The sequence below is a fragment of the Dermacentor albipictus genome, unplaced genomic scaffold (genome assembly GCF_038994185.2).
Source record: "Dermacentor albipictus isolate Rhodes 1998 colony unplaced genomic scaffold, USDA_Dalb.pri_finalv2 scaffold_15, whole genome shotgun sequence".
Classification (NCBI taxonomy): Eukaryota; Metazoa; Arthropoda; class Arachnida; order Ixodida; family Ixodidae; genus Dermacentor; species Dermacentor albipictus.
The window spans coordinates 10155620-10161619 of record NW_027225569.1 but is presented as its reverse complement, the minus strand read 5'-3'; the positions used below and the strand labels follow the sequence as shown (position 1 = coordinate 10161619).

The following is a 6000-nucleotide window of genomic DNA, read 5'->3' as shown; positions in this document are numbered from 1 at the left end:
GCGCTTTTCTTGCCAAATCACAAGACAAAGTGCCCGATGATCCACTGAGCGCTCGGACCCTAAAATGAAATCTTGCTGAGAAACTTGAGCACTATAATATCACAGGTAAGCGCAAAATAAAAGAAAGGAATCGTAAGAGAAAATTTTCAGATGGATAAGATGGCTTTCTTCACTGACAATTATGCCGCAACCGGTCACTCCTAGTGCCCACTCGCTCCTATCAATATACCCTGGGGAGGTGATGCCAATCGTTCTCTCAAAGTACGTTCTTTAACACCTCCACAAGTGACGCATTAAATCCGTTTTAGAAAAACAAATTTTTCATGAGCATTAATTTTTATGAGCATTAAGGCGCCTGCTGCTTATGGTGCGGCCGTGCGAGCGCCGCATCTTGGAAGCTATCTGCAACGTGGCGAAAGCGCGCGACCGCGCGGGCCTCATGTTCAAAGCAACCTGCGATGTTTGCAGAGTGCGTGCAGTGCCGGTAGCTTCGTATGCACTGTGCTTTCGACGTTTCGTTCGCGTTGAAGCGAGATATGCATGAAGTTTAATTCGATTGCTGCCGTCGCGATTCTTCGCTGCAGCATTTTGACGAGTTTCCGCGCTCACTAAGGTTGAGGAATGGGGGTCTTTGGATTGCATTCTAAAGCTGGTACAGTGCAACATGGAGAGGAAGAAATAAGCTGAGCCGGCCCAAAGACAGCGCTCTGTTCCTTCTTCTGGCCAGCTCGCCTTGCTTTTTCCTTTTCATTTTGCGCTGTACCAGTTTTAGAATTTCCACGCTCGTCGAGCGCGATGTGTTCATGTTTACTTGTGCGCGTGTGACAACATGCTTGTAAGTTTAGTTAAAACACGTTGGCGGACTATTTGGTATCATTCCATGACAGGATGTGTAAGCGCGAATGAACCAGGACGTATAAAGAAAGAGACACAGAGAGTGTGTTTGTTTCTTTCTACGTACACGTTCAGTCGGGCTTACATATTATCTCATTGTTTATTTAGTTAGCAAGCGAATGCTCACAAGTTCTCACATAGGCCGATGAAATTACTGTCCTTTCTTCGTATATCTGCTGATTTGCTATCGCAGCCAGTGCTTCGCTTTTCGGGCGAAACTGCGACTTTCTTTCTTTGCAGTACTGAAACTTCCTCCTCCTCTTGGATTTTCGTCGTCACGATCGGGGTCTTCGTTCTTGTCTTTCTTTTCTGCTCCGTGATATTTTTCTTCACCATCATTGTATCAGGTAAGGACACGTTGGGTAAGAAGTTGATGAATGATAACCATAGAGCACAATAATGTGCTTGTCGCGCACTTCGCTTCACAATAGAAAACTAAAAAAAACTTAGGCGAGTGTCTCCGAAGCCATTATTACGATTTGTAAATGCGACCGCATGACTTGAGCTGCGTTTAGCGTTGCGGCGAAATGTTGCTGAGCTTAGTGCTCCGCGTTATGTTCCTCAGTGTAATGTTGCTGCTTATGAGATCGCAACAACGCAAGACGAGAGACCGGCCACATTGAGATGTTTCAGTTTTATTTGCGCAGTTCTTAAAGCTGGACTTCACGGACATTGCGTTGTGTTTCTTACTGTATGAGACCACTTTGGCGAGAGATGACAGTACTTTTCCGATCATTATTACATTTCTTCATTGGGCTCGTAGGCAAGCTCCACCTTACTTACTGTATGAGACCACTTTGGCGAGAGATGACAGTACTTTTCCGATCATTATTACATTTCTTCATTGGGCTCGTAGGCAAGCTCCACCTTATGCTATGGGGGAATGTGATAGTCGTTGTCGGAATGGTACCTGATGCAGGCAGCACCTTATTCATCGTCGTTGGCCATGGGCTTCGGCTAAGCTGCAGCTCGCACTGCCTGTCGCGTGACCGGAGGTTTGGGCGTTGAGCTTTGTTTGCCTGCGGCAGCTCGTTTCGCACCGTCTCGCTGCGTTGCCTGATGAACCTACCACGAACAGTGAACTGGCGGCTCGAGCCACGCTTCGCTGCATCGCCTGATGATCTGTAGACGTGAGCGTTTCAGCCTCGGACGACGGAGACTCCATAGCGCCGACAGGGTTTGGATGGATGGATTGATATTATGAGCGTCCCCTTTGGAACGGGGCGGTGCGTCGCGCCACCAAGCTCTTGCTATTATACTGCTTAATGTCCTACCTAGGTTAAAAAGAAAGGAAAAAGGGAAAAAAAACACGATGAACTCCCACAACCAAATTTTCTGATCCCCTATTGCGAAGTTTGCTTTTGTAGGTTTCCGTTTGTTGTCGTTTCCCTACTTTTCTTCCCCCAATCTTCCTATCGCCTAATACTTATCTCTATTGCGGACCTGTTTACTTTTCCACTGCTCTCGCTGAACCCAAGGGCTTCAAGGAGGCCAGTGGTGCCTAAATCGACCGCTGGGTAGACGTCTTCACGTTGCAATAAAACATGCTCCACAGTTTCCCTAGCGTTACTGCAGCAAACACATGCTTCTTGTTCCTTCTTATATCTCGCTTTATAGGTGCGTGTTCTAAGGCATCCCGATCTCGCTTCGAAAAGTAATGAGCGTCCCTTTGAGTTATCATAAATTGTTTCTTTCCTGATTTCGTTTTTTTTTGCTTTAAGTAATTACGCATGGTAGGTTTCTTTCCCATTACCGCGACCCGTGATATTATTTCAGCCTCTCTGACTTTCCGCTTGACCTTCTTTGTTGCTGTGTTGCCCACCCTACAGGCCGCATACTTGCTGGTAAGCTTCCTAGTTCTTTTCCTCCACTGTGAATCAATGTTTTTCCTGTACAGATAACATTCTCCCGGCCCATTTTCTTTCTACGATATTCCTCAGCAGTTCTTCATACACAATTTTACAGCGAGCTTCTCTCACTTCAAAACTATTCCAGCCCAGATCACCCTGCACATCTTCATTTGTAGACTTCCCGTGAGCGCCCAATGCAAGGCGACCCACTGACCTTTGGTTACCGTCGAGTCTTCATTGTACCCCTTATTTAAAGCAAACAACCGCATTTCCAAAAGTAAGTCCTGGAACCATTACACATTTCCACATACCTCGGGGGACCTGGTTCCTATTCTATCCCCATGGCGCTCTGTGCTTCATTATGGGTGAATTTTCTTCCCCTTCACTGCTATTGTTTTTTTCTGTGTTTCGAGATATTTATTGCGTTTGTTTATCCATATACCAAGGTATCTATATTCGGTTACCCGAGGTGTTTCCTGGCCCTGTATCACCACAGTCTGTTCATTGTTTTCATTGAATACCATAACACCTGATTTTCTAACACTAAATTTCAAACCTAAATTGTTGCCTTCCTGTCCACAGATTTAGTCAGACGTTGTAAATCACTTTGCTTGTTAGCTAGCAACACAATGTCGTCCGCATAAAGTAAACCTGGGAGTTGCTGCTTTTCTACTGTACCGGCCTGTTTGTACGAGACATTAAACCCGATATTACTTCCTTCTAAAGGCTTCCGTAAAGGCTACTCAACAATAGACCATATTCACACTATCAATCAGGTGATAGAGAAATGTGCGGAATATAACCAACCCTTATATATAGCTTTCATTAAGAGAAAGCTTGTGATTCAGACGAAACCTCAGGAGTCATGGAGGCATTACGGAACCAGGGTGCAGACGAGCCGTATGTAAAAAATACTGAAAGATACCTCTAGCGGCTCCACAGCCAACGTAGTCCTCCATAAAGACAGCAACGAAATCCCAATAAAGAAAGGCGTCAGGCAGGGAGATACGATCTCTCCAATGCTATTCACAGCGTGTTTACAGGAGGTATTCAGAGACCTGGATTGGGAAGAATTGGGGATAAATGTTTGTGGAGAATACCTTAGTACCTTGCGTTTCGCTGATGATGTTGCCTTGCTTAGTAACACAGGGGACCAATTGCAATGCATGCTCACTGACCTGGAGAGGCAAAGCAGATGAGTGGGTCTACAAATTAATATGCAGAAAACTAAAGTAATGCTTAACAGTCTCGGAAGAGAACAGCAGTTTACAATAGGTAGCAAGGCACTGGAAGTAACAAGGGAATACATCTACTTAGGGCAGGTGTTGACGGCGGATCCGGATCATGAGACGGAAATAATCAGAAGAATAGGAATGGGCTGGGATGCGTTTGACAGACGTTCTCAGAACATGAACAGCAGGTTGCCATTATTCCTCAAGAGAAAAGTGTATAATAGCTGTCTTACCATTACGCACCTACCGGACAGAAACCTGGAGGCTTACGAAAAGGGTTCTAGTTAAATTGAGGACGACGCAGCGAGCTATGGAAAGAATGATGGGTGTAACGTTAAGGGATAAGAAAAGAGCAGATTGGGTGAGGGAACAAACGCGAGTTAATCACATCTTAGTCGAAATCAAGAAAAAGAAATGGGCATGGGCAGGATATGTAATGAGGAGGGAAGATAACCGATGGTCATTAAGCGTTACGGACTGGATCCCAAGGGAAGGGAAGCGTAGCAGGGGGCGGCAGAAAGTTAGGTGGGCGGATAGAGATTAAGAAGTTTGCAGGGACGGCATGGCCACAATTAGTACATGACCGGAGTTGTTGGAGAAGTATTGGAGAAGCCTTTGCTCTGCAATGGGCGTAACCAGGATGATGATGATGATACTTCCTTCTAGCGCCCTCTGCATCTTCACCATGTGCGTCATAAGCAGCAGCGGTGATAAAGGGCACCCCTGCCTCAGTCCCTTGTTGATATAAACTTTCTCCTCGCTCTTCATCCCTTCCCATTCTACGCAAGCGGTATTTTTTAGGTAAATCTATCTCAAAATCTGTAGACAATCGTCACCTAAGCCTTCTCTTTCCAGAATATCTCACAAAATGTTGCGGTCTACGTTGTCATAGGATCCTGTGATGTCTAAAAAGGCCACATACAACGGTCTGTTTTCTACCTTTCATATATCAATACACTGAGTAAGAACAAACAAGTTATCATCCAAACGCCTCCCTATTCTGAAGCCATTCTGAAGCTCTCCCAAAATGCCATTATTCTCTGCCCATGCTTGAAGCTTTAAGATTTAAGCTTTGAAGCTGCCCATGCTGGCGCCACTCCTATTATGCGCTATCTAGTGACCCGCCCGCCAAGTCTACGGAACGATGGCAGTGGTGGCAGGGTAGAGGATTGATTGGAAGCTTTAGCTCGAGTGCTCCTATCTAAATACATGTAAATGGAGAATTCGTTTTTCTCGGCAACCACTGCACCAAATTACACGAGGTTTGTTGCATTTACAAGACAAACTTAAAATCTAGTGACTGTTGGTTTCGAATTTTCGACTTAGGTTGTCAATTTTCTATTAAAAATTGGCGAAAATTGAAGATTTTCAAAAAACGAAACTATCAAGTTTACAGCTCTGTAATTGAACCACTAAAAATGATAATACAATTCTGTGAATGGCATCTAATAGTACATCTAAAGCGGACAAAATTGATATGTTACACATGAATATAAAAAAAATTTAATCATAGGGAAATACAACTTTTGCAAAACCGTTCTAACCAACGTAACAAATTCACGTAAGATGTAAAATGACATATTGAATTTGTCCGCTTGGAATGATCTAATGGATGCCGTTTACAGAACCACGATATCTTTTCTTCATGCAGAACTATGAATTTGTAAACTTCGTGCTTCTATTTTTTTTCAAATGGTCAAATATTTGAAAATCGTTTTATGAAAATTCAAGCCCTAAATCGAAATTCCGCTTCCGACAGTCACTAGAATTTAAGTTTCTCTTTCAAATGCAACTAATTTCATCAAAATCGGTCCAGGGGTTATCTCACAAAAACGTTTTTGCGTTTTACATGTATTTGAATAGACCGCGTCGGAGTTGGGCCCGAGCTAAAGCTTCCTCTCAACCCTGCCCACATTTTTTTTAGTTGAATGTAGCTAACTTTATTTATGTGCCCTTAATCTGCCACAGATTTCTGATGGCGGCGTTGTCGCACAATGTGCTAAGTAGTGTTTTCGCATTAAAAA

The 6000-nt window shown here is 44.0% G+C and overlaps 1 protein-coding gene across 1 annotated transcript in view; it reads left to right on the top strand.

Moving 5' to 3' along the window:
• Positions 1-1137: 1137 nt before the first annotated feature.
• The window catches only part of LOC135914136 (uncharacterized), a 183643-nt gene continuing 178780 nt past the window's right edge, over positions 1138-6000 (top strand). The window contains exon 1 of the mRNA XM_065446887.1: positions 1138-1241. The gene's annotated coding sequence lies outside the window, so the exon portion shown is untranslated. The remainder of the gene's footprint in view (positions 1242-6000) is intronic.